Genomic DNA, 19,702 nt, shown 5'->3' with positions numbered 1-19,702 from the left:
CTTCCTCCCACTCAATTCTTTCGAGAGAAACTCCTTCTCGAGAAAGGACCCGTTCTTAGCGACAAACAATTTGCCCTCGGATCTGAGATGGAAGGTATACCCTACTATCACCTTTGGGTATCCTATAAAGATGTGTTTGTCCGCTTTGGGTTCGAGCTTCTCCGGCTGAAGCCTTAAGCATCGCAGCCCCAAACATTAAGAAGCGACAACTTTGGTTTCTTGCCAAACCAATGTTCATACGATGTCGTCTCAACGGACTTAGATGGTGTCCTATCTAAAGTGAATGCAGCTATCTCTAACGCATAACCTCAAAATGAAAATGGTAGATTGGTAAGAGACATTATAGATCGCACCATATCTCATAGGGTTCGATTACGACGTCCGGACACACCATAACCCAGTGGTGTTCCAGGTGGCTTCAACTATGAAACAGTTCCACAATGTCTTAAGTGTTTGCCAAACTCATAACTCAGATATTCTCATTGATCATATCGTAGGAATTTGATCATCTTGTTATGATGATTCTTAACTTCACTCTGAAATCGCTTGAACTTTTCAAACGTTTCAGACTTGTGCTTCATTAAGCAAATATACCTATATCTACTCAAATCGTCAGTGAAGATGAGAAAATAGCGATATCCACCGCACGCTTCAATTCTCATTGGATCACACGCATCAGCATGTATGATTTCCAACAAGTCACTTGCCCATTTCATTGTACCTGAAAGCGGGGTCTTGGTCATCCTGCCCATGAGGCATGGCTCGCATGTGTCAAGCGATTCAAAATCAAGTGACTCCAAACATCCATCGATATGGAGTTTCTTCATGCATCTTATGCCAATATGACCTAAGCGGCAGTGCCACGAGAAAGTGGTACTATCATTATTAACTCTACATCTTTTGGCGTGAACATGTGTATTACCACGATCGAGATTCAATGAACCATTCACATAGGGTGCATGACCATGAAAGGTATCATTCATGTAAACAGAATAACCATTATTCTCTAACTTAAATGAATGGCCGTATTGCAATGAACATGATCTAATCATATTCATGCTCAACGTAGACACCTGATAACATTTATCTCGGTTCAATACTAATCCCGAAGGCAGATGGAGCGTGCGATGGTGATCTCATCAACTTTGGAAACACTTCCAACACACATCGTCACCTCGCCCTTAGCCAGTCTCCGTTTAGTCCGTAGCTTTTGCTTCAAGTCACCAATAATAGCAACTGAACCGGTATCCAATACCCAGGTGCTACCAGGAGTACTAGTGAGGTACACATCAATAAAACGTATATACTTTGTTGAAGTTGCCAGCCATCTTATCCACCATGCATTTGGGGTAATTCCGCTACCAGTGACCGTTCCCCTTACAATAGAAGCACTTACTCTCGGGTTTGGGTTCAACCTTGGGTTCCTTCACTGGAGCGGCAACTGATTTGCCATCCATGAAGTTTCCTTCTAGCCCTTGCCCTTCTTGAAACCAGTGGTCTTGTTAAACCATCAACACTTGATGCTCCTTCTTGATTTCTACCTTTTGCGGTCTTAAGCACCGCGAACAGCTCCGGGATCAACTCCATCCCTTGCATGTCATAGTTCATCACGAAGATCTAGTAGCTTAGTGATAGTGGCTAGAGAACTCTATCAATCACTATCTTATCTGGAAGTTTAACTCCCACTTGATTCAAGTGATTGTAGCACCCAGACATTCTGAGCACATGCTCACTAGCTGAGCTATTCTCCTCCATCTTGTTGGCTAAAGAACTTGTCAGAGGTCTCACACCTCTCAACACGGGCATGAGCCTAAAATCCCAATTTCAGCTCTTTGAACATCTCATATGTCTTATGGCGTTCAAAACGTCATTCGAATCCCGATTCTAAGCCGTAAAGTATGGTGCACTAAACTATCAAGTAGTCATCAGGATGTGTCTGTCAGGTGTTCACAACATCCACAGACGACGTTGTAGGGGTTTGCACATCGAGCGGTGCATCAAAGACGTAAGCCTTCTGTGTAGCAGTGAGGACACTCCTCGGACTACGGACCTAGTCCGAATCAGTGCTTACAAAATCTTTCAACTTAATCTCTCTCTAGGAACATATGGAAACAGGGAGCTACAACGTGAGCTATTTATCTACAACATATTTGCAAAGACAATTTAGACTATGTTCATGATAATTGAGTTCATCTAATGAACTCCCACTCAGATAGACATCCTTCTAGTCATCTAAGTGAAACATGATCCGAGTCAACTAGGCCGTGTCCGATCATCACGTGAGACGGACTAGTCAACATCGGTGAACATCTTCATGTTGATCGTATCTTCTATACGACTCATGCTCGACCTTTCGGTCTTCCGTGTTCCGAGGCCATGTCTGTACATGCTAGGCTCGTCAAGTCAACCTAAGTGTTTTTGCTGTGTAAATCTGGCTTACACCCATTGTATTCGAACGTTAGAATCTATCACACCCGATCATCACGTGGTGCTTCGAAACGACGAACCTTCGCAACGGTGCATAGTTAGGGGGAACACTTTTCTTGAAATTTTAGTGAGGGATCATCTTATTTAATCTACCGTCGTTCTAAGCAAATAAGATGTAAAACATGATAAACATCACATGCAATCAAATAGTGACATGATATGGCCAATATCATTTGCTCCTTTGATCTCCATCTTCGGGGCTCCATGATCATCGTTGTCACCGGCATGACACCATGATCTCCATCATCATGATCTCCATCATCGTGTCTTCTTGAAGTTGTCACGTCAACTATTACTTCTACTACTATGGCTAACGCTTTAGCAATAAAGTAAAGTAATTACATGACGTTTATGTTGACACGTAGGTCATAAATAAATAAAGACAACTCCTATGGCTCCTGCCGGTTGTCATACTCATCAACATGCAAGTCGTGATTCCTATTACAAGAACATGATCAATCTCATACATCACATATATCATTCATCACATCCTTTTGGCCATATCACATCACAAGGCATATGCTGCAAAAACAAGTTAGACGTCCTCTAATTGTTGTTGCAAGTTTTTACGTGGCTGCTATAGGTTTCTAGCAAGAACGTTTCTTACCTACGCCAAAACCACAATGTGGTATGCCAATTTCTATTTACCCTTCATAAGGACCCTTTTCATCGAATCCGATCCGACTAAAGTGGGAGAGACAGACACCCGCTAGCCACCTTATGCAACTAGTGCATGTCAGTCGGTGGAACCAGTCTCACGTAAGAGTACGTGTAAGGTCGGTCCGGGCCGCTTCATCCCACGATGCCGGCGAATCAAGATAAGACTAGTAATGGCAAGTAAATTGACAAAATCAACGCCCACAACTGCTTTGTGTTCTACTAGTGCATAGACTATGCATAGACCTAGCTCATGATGCCACTGTTGGAGAACGTAGCAGAAATTCAAAATTTTCTACCCATCACCAAGATCAATCTATGGAGTAATCTAGCAACGAGGGGAAGGAGAGTGCATCTACATACCCTTGTAGATCGCTAAGCGGAAGCGTTCAAGTGAACGGGGTTGATGGAGTCATACTCGTCGTGATTCAAATCACCGATGATCCTAGTGCCGAACGGACGGCACCTCCGCGTTCAACACACGGACAGCCCGGTGACGTCTCCTACGCCTTGATCCAGCAAGGGGAGAAGGAGAGGTTGGGGAAGACTCCATCCAGCAGCAGCACAACGGCGTGGTGGTGGTGGAGGAGCGCGGGACTCCAGCAGGGCTTCGCCAAGCACTACGAGAGACGAGGAGGAAGAGGGGTAGGGTTGCGCCAACAGGGAGATTGAATCGTGTGTTGGGCTGCCCCTTTGCTCAAGTATATATAGGGGGAGGGGAGGGGCTGCGCCCCCACCTAGGGTTCCCTCCCTAGGGGTGGCGGCAGCCTCCAGATCCCATCTGGGAGGCGTCCAAGGGGGAGAGAGAGGGGGCGCACCTAGGGTGGGCCTTAGGGCCCATCTGCGCCTAGGGTTTGCCCCCTCTCCCCTTGAGGATGCCTTGGGCCTTGGTGGGAGGCGCCCTAGCCCACCTAGGGGCTGTTCCCTTCCCACTATTGGCCCATGTAAGCCTCCGGGGCTGGTGGCCCCACCTGGTGGACCCCCGGACCCCTCCGGTGGTCCCGGTACACTACCGGTGATGCCCGGAACAATTCCGGTGGCCAAAACCATACTTCCTATATATCAATCTTTACCTCTGGACCATTCCGGAACTCCTCGTGACGTCCGGGATCTCATCCGGGACTCCGAACAACATTCAGTAACCGCATACATACTTTCCCTATAACCCTAGCGTCATCGAACCTTAAGTGTGTAGACCCTACGGGTTCGGGAGTCATGCAGACATGGCCGAGACAACTCTCCGGTCAATAACCAACAGCGGGATCTGGATACCCATGTTGGCTCCCACATGCTCCACGATGCTCTCATCGGATGAACCACGATGTCAAGGATTTAATTAATCCCGTATACAATTCCCTTTGTCTAGCGGTACGATACTTGCCCGAGATTCGATCGTCGGTATCCCGATACCTTGTTCAATCTAGTTACCGGCAAGTCTCTTTACTCGTTCCGTAACACATCATCCCGTGATCAACTCCTTGGTCACATTGTGCACATTATGATGATGTCCTACCGAGTGGGCCCAGAGATACCTCTCCGTTTACACGGAGTGACAAATCCCAGTCTCGATTCGTGCCAACCCAACAGACACTTTCGGAGATACCTGTAGTGTACCTTTATAGCCACCCAGTTACGTTGTGACGTTTGGCACACCCAAAGCACTCCTACGGTATCCGGGAGTTGCACAATCTCATGGTCTAAGGAAATGATACTTGACATTAGAAAAGCTTTAGCATATGAACTACACGATCTTTGTGCTAGGCTTAGGATTGGGTCTTGTCCATCACATCATTCTCCTAATGATGTGATCCCGTTATCAACGACATCCAATGTCCATGGTCAGGAAACCGTAACCATCTATTGATCAACGAGCTAGTCAACTAGAGGCTTACTAGGGACATGGTGTTGTCTATGTATCCACACATGTATCTGAGTTTCCTATCAATACAATTATAGCATGGATAATAAACGATTATCATGAACAATGAAATATAATAATAATAACTAATTTATTATTGCCTCTAGGGCATATTTCCAACATCCGAGACAAGTAGACCGACTCCTGCCTGCATCTACTACTATTACTCCACACATCGACCGCTATCCAGCATGCATCTAGAGTTTTAAGTTCAAAGGAACAGAGTAACGCTTTAAGTAAGGTGACATGATGTAGAGGGATAAACTCATGCAATATGATATAAACCCCATCTTGTTATCCTCGATGGAAACAATACAATATGTTCCTTGCTGCCCCTACTGTCACTGGGAAAGGACACCGCAAGATTGAACCCAAAGCTAAACACTTCTCCCATTGCAAGAAAGATCAATCTAGTAGGCCAAACCAAACTGATAATTCGAAGAGACTTGCAAAGATAACCAATCATACATAAAAGAATCCATAGAAGATTCAAATATTGTTCATAGATAAACTTGATCATAAACCCACAATTCATCGGTCTCAACAAACACACCGCAAAAGAAGATTACATTGAATAGATCTCCACGAGAATCGTGGAGAACTTTGTATTGAAAACCAAAGAGAGAGAAGAAGCCATCTAGCTAATAACTATGGAATCGAAGGTCTGGAGTAAAGTACTCACACATCATCGGAGAGGCTATGGTGTTGATGTAGAAGCCCTCCGTGATCGATGCCCCCTCCGGCGGAGCTCCGGAAAAGGCCCCAAGATGGGATCTCACGGGTACAGAAGGTTGCGGCAGTGGAATTAGGTTTTTGGCTCCGTATCTGGTAGTTTGGGGGTACGTAGGTATATATAGGAGGAAGAAGTACGTTGGTGGAGCAACATGGGCCCCATGAGGGTGGAGGGCGCGCCTAGGGGGTAGGCACGCTCCCCTACCTCGTGCCTTCCTGGTTGATGTCTTGATGTAGGGTCCAAGTCCTCTGGATCACGTTCGTTCTGAAAATCACGTTCCCGGAGGTTTCATTCTGTTTGGACTCCGTTTGATATTCTTTTTCTGCGAAACTCTGAAATAGGCAAAAGAAGCAATTCTGGGCTGGGCCTCCGGTTAATAGGTTAGTCCCAAAAATAATATAAAAGTGTATAATAAAGCCCAATAATGTCCAAAACAGAATATAATATAGCATGAAACAATCAAAAATTATAGATACGTTGGAGACGTATCACCTCTCTCCTCGTCAACCTTTGTCTGAGTCGTGCTCATGGGAACTTTGCACCACATCATCTCCTCTTCGGTAGCCCACCTTCCTATGACAATCTTCATGTTTTGGGGTGTCTCTATTATCCTAGCATCACTACTCCTCATAAACTCGCACCTCGCTCCTTGGCATGCATCTTTCTCGGATACCCACCAAACGCCAAAGGTTATCGTTGCTATGATCCGGTTTCCCACCGAGTTTTCACTTCACGGCACGTTTACTTTGACGAGATATCTTTTCCCTTTCACCAGGAACCGCCGCCAGCTCACTCACCATCGTCACCCATGCCTCTCGGTGCTCCTAGGGGAGGCCGATCACTTGCGCTCGGGCCCCCTCCCGGCTTCGGGCCCCCTGCAGTGCGCCTGGGCCTCCCCTGGCTTCGGCGCCCTCGCCGCGCCTGTGACGCCCGGATATTTAAGCGACGGTAATTCCCTGTTAGTCATGCCTTGTCACCTTAATTACTGTTGCTAATCTCGCGTTAGTTCAAAACCAATTCAAAATTCAAATTCAAAATCAAGTCAAACATTTAAAGTTTTCAAAAGTCAAAACTAAAAGGTTGTAAAGGTGTTAAATAAATCATGGGTAATAATGGTGGAGAAACCTAAATTTAATAAAATGTTTAAGTGTTCAAAATAATTAAAATAGAGGTTAAAATATTAAAATAAATGCCTTTTGAATTTTATAAAATATTAAACTATTTTAATTTGGGTTGAAAATTAATGTGGCAGTAGTATTTTTAAAAGTATTAACTTAGGTGCTAGTGATAATTTTTATAAAACTAAAAGAAAAGAAAACTAAAAGTAAAATAGTAAAAGAAAAATAAATAAAAAGAAAAGAAACAAAATAGAAAATAAAACTAACAAAAAAGAGAGGAAAAGAACCCCCGGGCTCTGGCCCAACACGCCTGCAGCCCAACTGGGCCACCACGCCGGCCACTCCCCATATCCCCCTCTCACCCGAAACCCTAACCCCCCACGCACACCACTCCCCCACTCGCTCTCTCTCTCTTTCCCCACGATCCCCCTCCCTCGCTGGATCTGGATCAGGGCAGGCAAGCGGCGCCCTGGTGCCTTGATGTTCGCCGCCCGTCGCCCCTGTCGCCGCCGCACGGAGGACCACCTCGCCAGATCTTCCCCTCCCGCTAGATCTCGATCGGCACCCGAGCCGATACCCGGTGCCAGCGCTCGCCACCGCACCGCCATCGCCACGCCGCCCGTCCCCGGCTCCTCCTCACGCCCACTGCCATTTACTCTACGGCCACCGTGAGCGCCCCTTCTCCTCCTCCTCCCCTGCTTGCAATGGCACCCCGCGCCTGACGCCGCCTCTATCGGCGCGCGCACCGCGCCTGTAGCCGCGCACACCCGCTCCTTGACGCGCCCCGCAACCGCCGCTCGCTCGTCCCGCGGCCCCTGCTCGCCGCTGCGCGCCACTGCCTCTGCCCTCCCACTTCCGCTCGCGCTCGCGGACCCTTCCCCCTTCACTCGCTATAGCCGCCCCGCTCGTCGGCCCCGTTGCTCTGCTGCCGCTGCTCGCCCATGACTGCGCCGCGCACGCCCGTTCCTAACGCGCCTCGCCTGTAGGCACGCCCGCGGCCTCCTTCCCGTGCACGCCCACCGTGGCCGCGCCCCTGTAGGTCACCGTGGACCCCGCGTTGCCCCGCCACCGCCATACGGCTCCCTGCCGCAGCCACCTCCGCCGCCGTGGTCATTCCCCCCCTCCGTCGCCTCCCCTGGCTCTGGCCAGCGCCGGCGCCGGCATGCGTCGGGCCTGCTCGGTGCCCCCTCGGGCACCCGTCCGTTTGGGCGCCCATACCACCGCCCGTTAACGCGTGCCCGTGCCCGTTAAGGCTCCTAGGGCCAATGACAAGTGGGGCCCTGCCCCCAGAACGAAAATGAAAAAAAAGAAGTAAAAATAAATAATAAATAAAATTATTAATTAAATTAACTAATTAATTAATTAAAGGATTAATTAACTTAATTAATCTTGTTTAATTAACGTAATCAATTAACTAAACTAATCAAACCTGTTTAGTTAGCCTGAGTCTATGACGGGTGGGCCCACTGGACCCACATGCCAGGTTTGACTCTGGTCAGCTAGGTTTGACCTGCTGACGTCATGGTGATGTCATGCTGACATCACCTTTCACTGTTCTGGATAATGTTCTATTAAAATAATTAATTAAACGCTAAAAATGATTTAAATCTTTTAAAATCAATATAAAATAACCGTAGCTCGGATGAAAAAACTTTGTACATGAAAGTTGCTCAGAACGACGAGATGAATCCGGATACGCAGCACGTTCGTCCGCCACGCATCCCTAGCATGGTGAACACGCAACTTTCCCCCTCTGGTTCATCTGTCCGAAAACGCGAAACACCGGGAATACTTTCCCGGATGTTTCCCCCCTTCACCGGTACCACCTCATACCGCGTTAGGGCACACCTAGCATCACGCTTTGTCATGTCATGCATCGTCATGCATTTGTTTGCATTATATTTATTGTTTCTTCCCCCTCTTCTCTCGCTAGACACCGAGACCGACGCCGCTGCTACCCAGTACGACTACGGTGTTGACGACCCCTCTCTCTTTCCAGAGCAACCAGGCAAGCCCCCCCTTGATCACCAGATATCGCCTATTCTTCTCTATACTGCTTGTATTAGAGTAGTGTAGCATGTTACTGCTTTCAGTTAATCCTATACTGTTGCATAGCCTGTCCTTGCTACTACTGTTGTTACCCTTACCTGCTATCCTACTACTTAGTATAGGATGCTAGTGTTCCATCAGTGGCCCTACACTCTTGTCCGTCTGCCATGCTATACTACTGGGTCGTGATCACTTCGAGAGGTGATCACGGGCATATACTATATAATTTACACTGATACATTACCTGTGGTACTGTTCGGAGTTGGGGGCTGAAGTGGCAGGTGGCTCCATCCCGGTAGAGGTGGGCCTGGGTTCCCGACGGCGCCCGACTGTTACTTTGTGGCAGAGCGACATGGCAGGTTGAGACCACCTAGGAGAGAGGAGGGCCTGGCCCTGGTCGGCGTTCGCGGATACTTAACACGTTTAACGAGATCTTGGTATTTGATCTGAATCTGGCCACTGGCCTATACGCACTAACCATCTACGCGGGGACAGTTATGGGCACTCGACGTCGTGGTATCAGCCGAAGCCTTCGTGACATCAGCGACTGAGCGGCGCGCGCCGGGTTGGACCGCGTAACACAACTTCCTTTCTAATGGAGGTTGCTAGGTCTGCTCTCCGGCCGCCCTCGCAACGTGCAGGTGTGCAATGGGCGATGGGCCCAGACCCCTGCGCCATAGGATTTAGACCGGCGTGCTGACCTCTCTGTTGTGCCTAGGTAGGGCTGCGACGTGTTGATCTTCCGAGGCCGGGCATGACCCAGAAAAGTGTGTCCGGACAATGGAGATCGAGCGTGTTGGGAAATGTGGTGCACCCCTACAGGGAAGTTGATCTATTCGAATAGCCGTGTCCCTCGGTAAAAGGATGACCCGGAGTTGTACCTTGACCTTATGACAACTAGAACCGGATACTTAATAAAACACACCCTTCCAAGTGCCAGATACAACCGGTTATCGCTCTCTCACAGGGTGACGAAGGTAGCTCATCGGTTAGGATTATGCTATGCGATGCTACTTGCTGAACTTACCATCTACTCTCTTCTTCTGCTACAAGATGGAGGTTACCAGAAGCGTAGTCTTCGATAGGACTAGCTATCCCCCTCTTATTCTGGCATTCTGCAGTTCAGTACACATATGATACCCTTAATCCATTTGATACCAATGTATACATATGTAGTGTAGCTCCTTGCTTGCGAGTACTTTGGATGAGTACTCACGGTTGCTTTTCTCCCCATTTTCCCCTTTCCTATACCCGTTTGCTGCGACTAGACGTTGGAGCCCAGGAACCAGACTCCACCGTCGACGACTACTACTACTCGGGAGGTTCCTACTACTACGTGCAGCCCGCTGACGACGACCAGGAGTAGTTTAGGAGGATCCCAGGCAGGAGGCATGCGCCTCTTTCGATATGTATCCCAGTTTGTGCTAGCCTTCTTAAGGAAAACTTGTTTAACTTATGTCTGTACTCAGATATTGTTGCTCCCGCTGACTCGTCTATGATCGAGCTCTTGTATTCGAGCCCTCAAGGCCTCTGGCTTGTAATATGATGCTTGTATGACTTACTTTATTTGTAGACTTGTGTTGTGATATCTTCCTGTGAGTCCCTGATCTTGATCGTACACATTTGCGTGTATGATTAGTGTATGGTCAAATTGGGGGCGTCACAAGTTGGTATCAGAGCCGACTGCCTGTAGGAATCCCCCTTCCCCACTCCTTGGCCGAAGTCGAGTCTAGACATTACAAAACTTTTACTAACATGGCTGTGTGCCTTATGGGCCCACGTCGCCATTGGGTGGCATTAGGATCTTTTATTCCTCGTCTATACTCTGGGGCTCTGACTCTCTTCTACTTGGGTTAAACGAATTTGCTAACTCTAACTCTAGGTTCTCGTAATTACTTCCTCCCAGAGAGCCCCATATTACAGATGATCGTCTGCTACACCAGAAGATTCCGATGATACTCTCCGAGGTTTTCTCGAGACCCTTGTGCCCACCGACTTTACAATCCCCTACCACCGATATAGCCTTATGGATAACTACCTACAATTGTCGTTCATACCTTCATCCTCAGTTGCTCTTGTTATTACAAGATGCCCTAAATTGCTCTCCATTGTTCCGAAATCCTGTAAGCTTACTGCCTTGCAGTTCTTTACCACATGAATACCCCTATTGAAAATTCCTCGCGCTTATTGAGTATCTGTTCATCCCCAGTTGTTCGTATGCTTCATAAGATACTCTGAAATAATATCCGAACTTCTGAGCATCCTCTTCAAACTATTGCTCTGCAAATACTTGTATGCTTACATTATGGATGCTCCCAAATCACTAGCAATATTCACTAGTATCTTTTGACACCGCCATTCTGATCCTATTGATTCAACATGTGTGCGAATGCACACAATCATCAATCGACCCTTCTAAATTATCTTTCCGGCTCAGACGTCATTTTGAACATGAGCTGGTTCTCGACCAAACTATTTGTCGTTGATTGTACCTCTGGTCTATTCAGTTTATCCATCCTTGATCAGAGCGTCTGCTTCTGATCCTTCGTTTTGGAAATCATAATTCCTTTGTTAACTAAGCATCGAATTATTCAGATGTTCTATAATCTGATGCCCTTGCATTCTTTCTTCCTCTGATTGAGTACCGATACTCACATTGGCTCCGTTGTGGATCGCCCGATCCATTGTTGGATTTCATCCGACATCGTCCTTCATATTTAATAACCTTGTGAGCCTTTCCATGGGTATATAATGCCTTTAGTAAATTGTATCCTCTGCTTTGTCAATCATGCTCTGCTTCAAGCATGTGCTAATTGGTCCTGACGTTTGTGGTATTTGTTCCTAAGATGCCCCGATGGGTTGAACCAATGCCTTCCCTAATCTGTGTGGACCCGAAAGTTTTCACGGGTCATACTTATCTGGTATTGCACCATTTAAAACTTTCAACAACTAATGCCATTTTTGAAAAACGAGAAGTGAATGGAAGGTTATACATTGAAGAAGTGGGAGTCGACCTTGAACTTTGTGTTCATGCCCATGGACACGATGTGGAACTTATCATGGGAGCTTCTTGTAATAGTAACTATTTCCTTGATATAATATCATCTGGTATCGGTGAATTGATCCTTTGCAGCCGTGGTTCCGACCATGATTGTTCTTCTTTGGTCCCATTTCTTGGACAAGTTAAATCACTTGTCTTCTACAGGTCAATATGCCTGCCCAACCTCTATTATGATCTACCTTCGAGTATTACCCCTAGTATCTCGAGGATATCAGGCCATTGCACTACATCTTATGAAATTTTGATGGAGTACTACCTTACCCTGTCTTTGTCACTTCATGGGTTCTGGGTTGTTTGTCAACCGAGAACACCGATAAGTGAATCGATTCTGCACTCTGATTCAATAACTCTAAGTAATTTTCATTGCTTACGAGTTTAATAATCCTTCAAGTCATTCCTAGCATGATCGGCTATATCATTATTGTGCCTAGTTTTAACTGTGCTACCTGGTTCTTTTTCCCGAAGCACAATTTTCGACGATGAGCTAAGCTTACGTTGATCTTCCTCGTCGTATCATTTCTCCTTGAACACCAAGCTTGATTTCGAGTTTGTGTCATACCCTTGGATCCAATAATCTTTCGCCTCATCATTCCTTTGACTTGATGTCGTCGCCGATTGATTACATCTTCATGAAATCTCGCGACAAATGTGTCGTGAACATCATCAACATTCTGAGCTCTTCCAAGATATCTATCGAATTCTTGATGAGAAATACCACCCTTTGCTCTCGATGATTTGTGTTATCATCGACCACTTTATTGCCTATCGTTCAACACAAACTTGTTCGTGCTTTGTGATATACCTTGAGATCCTTGCTATCCATCAATTGTTCTTCTTACCTTGGAGTATTACCATCTTTTATGTCAGGAATGTCATGAGAATCTCACCACCTCTTGAGAATTCTTGATATAAGTGATACTTCACCATCACCATTCCTTTCTTGGTCCCCGTGTTGTTCCTAACAGGAATACCGACATATGTACTAGTAATTTTAAAACTTCTAGCAACCTTATTGCTTTGATGTTAATGGTCAACATTTCATTCTTAGACCATTGGTTATCGAATCGCCATTCTAACATTGTTTGTGCTACCTAAGCCCATATTTCGGGCGCACCTTTCAACCAATGCTTAATTGTGTATGTTTCCGTCGAGCATACCTCATTATATCATTTGATCCGGCAAATGTTATGTCCTTGTTCACACAACTATGGAAATCCATCTTTTGGAGATCTCAATGAATTGCCGCTAAGTTCATCAGCCACTTCCTCATCCTGTCATTGGTTTAATGATGAACTCATGATTCAACTTGCTTCCATAGCCCATTTCCCGAGAATCTTGCAACTCCATCTCGTTAATTGTGTTGCCCCTTTCCTTCTCGGGAATCACGAGTCTGAGGTATCCTGACATCAATCGGATCTGATTCTCGGTCAGATATGATGGTTGGGACATATTTCCAAGAGTTATAACATTGGTCTTTATATGACCCGGTAAGGTAATGTCATGCCTAGCACACCTGGCCGGAGGACCTATTGTTATAGTTTCCTTTTTAGCAAGCTTAGCGATTCTTCCATGAGGAAATCGTCAGACTTCTTTTATAAGTTGTTCCTGATGAATCCTTTGTGTATGCAAAGTCCGACCTTTGCTTGAAAACCATGTCAATGCTATCTCGAAGCATGTATCTGGTACTCCTATCATCAGTAAGAACATTTGTAGCACAATGCTAAATTTTCCTTATCAATTATCCAAACACCTTTGTATGGGTAATATCATGAAATTTCTCTCTTCTTACCTAAAGGGTTTTCTATGTTATATCCTGTCATGGATATCATGCTCTGCTTGTCCTTGTGAAGGATATACCCCTGAAAAATGTGTTTAAACACGTTTTCCTCTCCATTGTTCGGTTTAATCTGATGATCACCTTTTCCTTTCCATTGTTTTGTTTAACCTTTCTAGTGATCTATATGATCTAAGCAGTAATATTCTCCTGCTTATGTAAACACCTCGGTGTACAACTCTATCAGCAAGACCCTGTTACTATTGTTGATGACATTCCAGTAGCCACCGATGGACGAGAACCTTGCCTATTGGTCCGCCTCGTTCAACGACCAGGAAAATGGTTCTCTTCGTCCCTCGCCCTTGGTACCAACGATGCTGCCAACATAACTGACCGGTTATTCTCTGACATGCCTTGCTTACATGATCCTGCAAGACGTCACCCCTCTTCCTACTATTAACCCACATGGTGGGTCCATAACCCACGGGTCCCAGGATCGAAACCTGACTCTCCTATACACCCCCTGTTCGCAAGGTTGTTCCTCGCGCGTGGCCTCGTATGTAATTCACGGACCACCTTTCTAGTGATCTATTTTGATAACACACGCAATACTTATTCTCGTTGCTTTGGACCCCTTTCACACTTTGTTTCACGCGACGAACGATTTCCTACCTGCTTGAAACTTCCCATGATACCTCCTTACCTTGCTCTCGATATTTTCGTAAGTTTCAATTCGAGAGTTACTTTCTGCCACCTTCCCCGATGTTATCGACCAGATAGTCAACCTTGTAGAGGTTTGTTCTCCCGGAATACCTCCCTTTTTCTATTCTTTCGTAAGTACGATGGAACCCCCGAAGAAAGGATGCCGACTTCATCTTGATGACTTGAAGCAGAGAAATGAAGACATCATGGTAATGGATGGATCTCTTTGACAAGAGCCACTAAGACCAAGAAGACTCGTTAGAATTTCGAAAACCAAATTCCTCCCCCCTTACTTACCCTCTTAAATCTCGGGACGAGATTTCTTCTAGTAGAGGAGAATTGTGACGCCCGGATATTTAAGCGACGGTAATTCCCTGTTAGTCATGCCGTGTCACCTTAATTACTGTTGTTAATCTCTCGTTAGTTCAAAACCAATTCAAAATTCAAATTCAAAATCAAGTCAAACATTTAAAGTTTTCAAAAGTCAAAACTAAAAGGTTGTAAAGGTGTTAAATAAATCATGGGTAATAATGGTGGAGAAACCTAAATTTAATAAAATGTTTAAGTGTTCAAAATAATTAAAATAGAGGTTAAATATTAAAATAAATGCCTTTTGAATTTTATAAAATATTAAACTATTTTAGTTTGGGTTGAAAATTAATGTGGCAGTAGTATATTTAAAAGTATTAACTTAGATGCTAGTGATAATTTTTATAAAACTAAAATAAAAGAAAACTAAAAGTAAAACAGTAAAAGAAAAATAAATAAAAAGAAAAGAAACAAAACAAAAAATAAAACTAACAAAAAAAGGAAAAGAACCCCCGGGCTCCGGCCCAACAGGCCTGCAGCCCAACCGGGCCACCAGGCCGGCCACTCCCCATATCCCCCTCTCACCCGAAACCCTAACCCCCCCCCCCCCCCACGCACACCACTCCCCCACTCGCTCTCTCTCTCTTTCCCCACGGTCCTCCTCCCTTGCTGGATCTGGATCAGGGCAGGCAACCGGCGCCCTGGTGCCTCGACGTTCGCCGCCCGTCGCCCCTGTTGCAACGCACAGAGGACCACCTCGCCGGATCTTCCCCTCCCGCTGGATCTGGATCGGCACCCGAGCCGATCCTCGGTGCCAGCGCTCACCACCGCTCCGCCATCGCCACGCCGCCCGTCCCCGGCTCCTCCTCACGCCCACTGCCATTTACCCTACGGCCACCGTGAGTTCCCCTTCTCCTCCTCCTCCCCTGCTCGCAACGGCACCCCGCGCCCGACGCCGCCTCTGTCGGCGCGCGCACCGCGCCTATAGCCGCGCACACCCGCTCCTCGACGCGCCCCGCAGCCGCCGCTCGCTCGTCCCACGGCCCCTGCTCGCCGCTGCGCTGCTGCGTGCCACGGCCTCCGCCCTCCCCCTTCCGCTCGCGCCCGCGGACCCTTCCCCCTTCGCTCGTTATAGCCGCCCCGCTCGTCGGCCCCGTTGCTCTGCTGCCGCTGCTCGCCCACGACTGCGCCGCGCACGCCCGTTCCTGACGCACCTCGCCTGCGGGCACGCCCGCGGCCTCCTTCCCATGCGCGCCCACTGTGGTCGCGCCCCTGTTGGTCACCGTGGACCCCGTGTTTCCCCGCCACCGCCCTGCGGCTCCCTGCCGCAACCACCTCCGCCGCCGCGGTCATTCCCCCTCCGTCGCCTCCCCTGGCTCCGGCCGGCGCCGGCTCCGGCGTGCGCCGGGCCTGCTCGGTGCCCCCTCGGGCACCCGTCCATTTGGGCGCCCGTACCACCGCCCGTTAACGCGTGCCCGTGCTCGTTAAGGCTCCTAGGGCCAATGACAAGTGGGGCCCTGCCCCCAGAACGAAAATGAAAAAAAAAGTAAAAATAAATAATAGATTAAATTATTAATTTAATTAATTAATTAATTAAAGGATTAATTAACTTAATTAATCTTGTTTAATTAATCTAATCAATTAACTAAACTAATCAAACGTGTTTAGTTAGCCTGAGTCTATGACAGGTGAGTCCCACTAGACCCACAGGCCAAGTTTGACTCTGGTTAGCTGGGTTTGACCTGCTGACGTCATGGTGATGTCATGCTGACATCACCTTTCACTGTTCTGGATAATGTTCTATTAAAATAATTAATTAAACGCTAAAAATGATTTAAATCTTTTAAAATCAATATAAAATAACCGTAGCTCGGATGAAAAAACTTTGTACATGAAAGTTGCTCAGAACGACGAGATGAATCCGGATACGCAGCACGTTCGTCCGCCACGCATCCCTAGCATGGTGAACACGCAACTTTCCCCCTCTGGTTCATCTGTCCGAAAACGCGAAACACCAGGAATACTTTCCCGGATGTTTCCCCCCTTCACCGGTACCACCTCATACCGCGTTAGGGCACACCTAGCATCACGCTTTGTCATGTCATGCATCGTCATGCATTTGTTTGCATTATATTTATTGTTTCTTCCCCCTCTTCTCTCGCTAGACACCGAGACCGACGCCGCTGCTACCCAGTACGACTACGGTGTTGACGACCCCTCTCTCTTTCCAGAGCAACCAGGCAAGCCCCCCCTTGATCACCAGATATCGCCTATTCTTCTCTATACTGCTTGTATTAGAGTAGTGTAGCATGTTACTGCTTTCAGTTAATCCTATACTGTTGCATAGCCTGTCCTTGCTACTACTGTTGTTACCCTTACCTGCTATCCTACTACTTAGTATAGGATGCTAGTGTTCCATCAGTGGCCCTACACTCTTGTCCGTCTGCCATGCTATACTACTGGGTCGTGATCACTTCGAGAGGTGATCACGGGCATATACTATATAATTTACACTGATACATTACCTGTGGTACTGTTCGGAGTTGGGGGCTGAAGTGGCAGGTGGCTCCATCCCGGTAGAGGTGGGCCTGGGTTCCCGACGGCGCCCGACTGTTACTTTGTGGCAGAGCGACATGGCAGGTTGAGACCACCTAGGAGAGAGGAGGGCCTGGCCCTGGTCGGCGTTCGCGGATACTTAACACGTTTAACGAGATCTTGGTATTTGATCTGAATCTGGCCACTGGCCTATACGCACTAACCATCTACGCGGGGACAGTTATGGGCACTCGACGTCGTGGTATCAGCCGAAGCCTTCGTGACATCAGCGACTGAGCGGCGCGCGCCGGGTTGGACCGCGTAACACAACTTCCTTTCTAATGGAGGTTGCTAGGTCTGCTCTCCGGCCGCCCTCGCAACGTGCAGGTGTGCAATGGGCGATGGGCCCAGACCCCTGCGCCATAGGATTTAGACCGGCGTGCTGACCTCTCTGTTGTGCCTAGGTAGGGCTGCGACGTGTTGATCTTCCGAGGCCGGGCATGACCCAGAAAAGTGTGTCCGGACAATGGAGATCGAGCGTGTTGGGAAATGTGGTGCACCCCTACAGGGAAGTTGATCTATTCGAATAGCCGTGTCCCTCGGTAAAAGGATGACCCGGAGTTGTACCTTGACCTTATGACAACTAGAACCGGATACTTAATAAAACACACCCTTCCAAGTGCCAGATACAACCGGTTATCGCTCTCTCACAGGGTGACGAAGGTAGCTCATCGGTTAGGATTATGCTATGCGATGCTACTTGCTGAACTTACCATCTACTCTCTTCTTCTGCTACAAGATGGAGGTTACCAGAAGCGTAGTCTTCGATAGGACTAGCTATCCCCCTCTTATTCCGGCATTCTGCAGTTCAGTACACATATGATACCCTTAATCCATTTGATACCAATGCATACATATGTAGTGTAGCTCCTTGCTTGCGAGTACTTTGGATGAGTACTCACGGTTGCTTTTCTCCCCCTTTTCCCCTTTCCTATACCCGTTTGCTGCGACCAGACGTTGGAGCCCAGGAGCCAGACGCCACCGTCAATGACTACTACTACTCGGGAGGTGCCTACTACTACGTGTAGCCCCGCTGACGACGACCAGGAGTAGTTTAGGAGGATCCCAGGAAGGAGGCCTGCGCCTCTTTCGATCTATATCCCAGTTTGTGCTAGCCTTCTTAAGGCAAACTTGTTTAACTTATGTCTATACTCAAATATTTTTGCTTCCGCTGACTCTTCTATGATCGAGCTCTTGTATTCGAGCCCTCAAGGCCCCTGGCTTGTAATATGATTCTTGTATGACTTATTTTATTTGTAGAGTTGTGTTGTGATATCTTCCGTGAGTCCCTGATCTTGATCGTACACGTTTGCGTGTATGATTAGTGTACGGTCAAATTGGGGGCGTCACAAGTTGGTATCAGAGCCGACTGCCTGTAGGAATCCCCCTTCCCCACTCCTTGGCCGAAGTCGAGTCTAGACATTACAAAACTTTTTACTAACATGGTTGTGTGCCTTACGGGCCCACGTCGCCATTGGGTGGTATTAGGATCTTTTATTCCTCGTCTATACTCTGGGACTCTGACTCTCTTCTACTTGGGTTAAACAAATTTGCTAACTCTAACTCTAGGCTCTCGTAATTACTTCCTCCCGGAGAGCCCCATATTACAGATGATCGTCTGCTGCACCAGAAGATTCCGACGATACTCTCCGAGGTTTTCCCGAGACCCTTGTGCCCGCCGACTTTACAATCCCCTACCACCGATATAGCCTTATGGATAATTACCTACAATTGTCGTTCATACCTTCATCCTCAGTTGCTCTTATTATTACAAGATGCCCTAAATTGCTCTCCGTTGTTCCGAAATCCTGTAAGCTTACTGCCTTGCAGTTCTTTACCACACGAATACCCCTATTGAAAATTCCTCGTGCTTACTGAGTATCTGTTCATCCCCAGTTGTTCGTATGCTTCATAAGCTACTCTGAAATAATATCCGAACTTCTGAGCATCCTCTTCAAACTATTGCTCTGCAAATACTTGTATGCTTACATTATGGATGCTCCCATATCACTAGCAATATTCACTAGTATCTTTTGACACCGTCATTCTGATCCTATTGATTCAACATGTGTGTGAATGCACACAATCATCAATCGACCCTTATAAATTATCTTTCCGGCTTAGACGTCATTTTGAACATGAGCTGGTTCTCGACCAAACTATTTGTCATCGACTGTGCCTCTGGTCTATTCAGTTTATCCATCCTTGATCAGAGCATCTGCTTCTGATCCTTCGTTTTGGAAATCATAATTCCTTTGTTAACTAAGCATCGAATTATTCAGATGTTCTATAATCTGAT

The sequence above is a fragment of the Triticum urartu genome, chromosome 5A (assembly GCF_056163025.1).
Source record: "Triticum urartu cultivar PI428250 chromosome 5A, HENAU_Tu73, whole genome shotgun sequence".
In the NCBI taxonomy this organism is placed as follows: Eukaryota; Viridiplantae; Streptophyta; class Magnoliopsida; order Poales; family Poaceae; genus Triticum; species Triticum urartu.
This window is presented reverse-complemented; position numbering follows the sequence as displayed.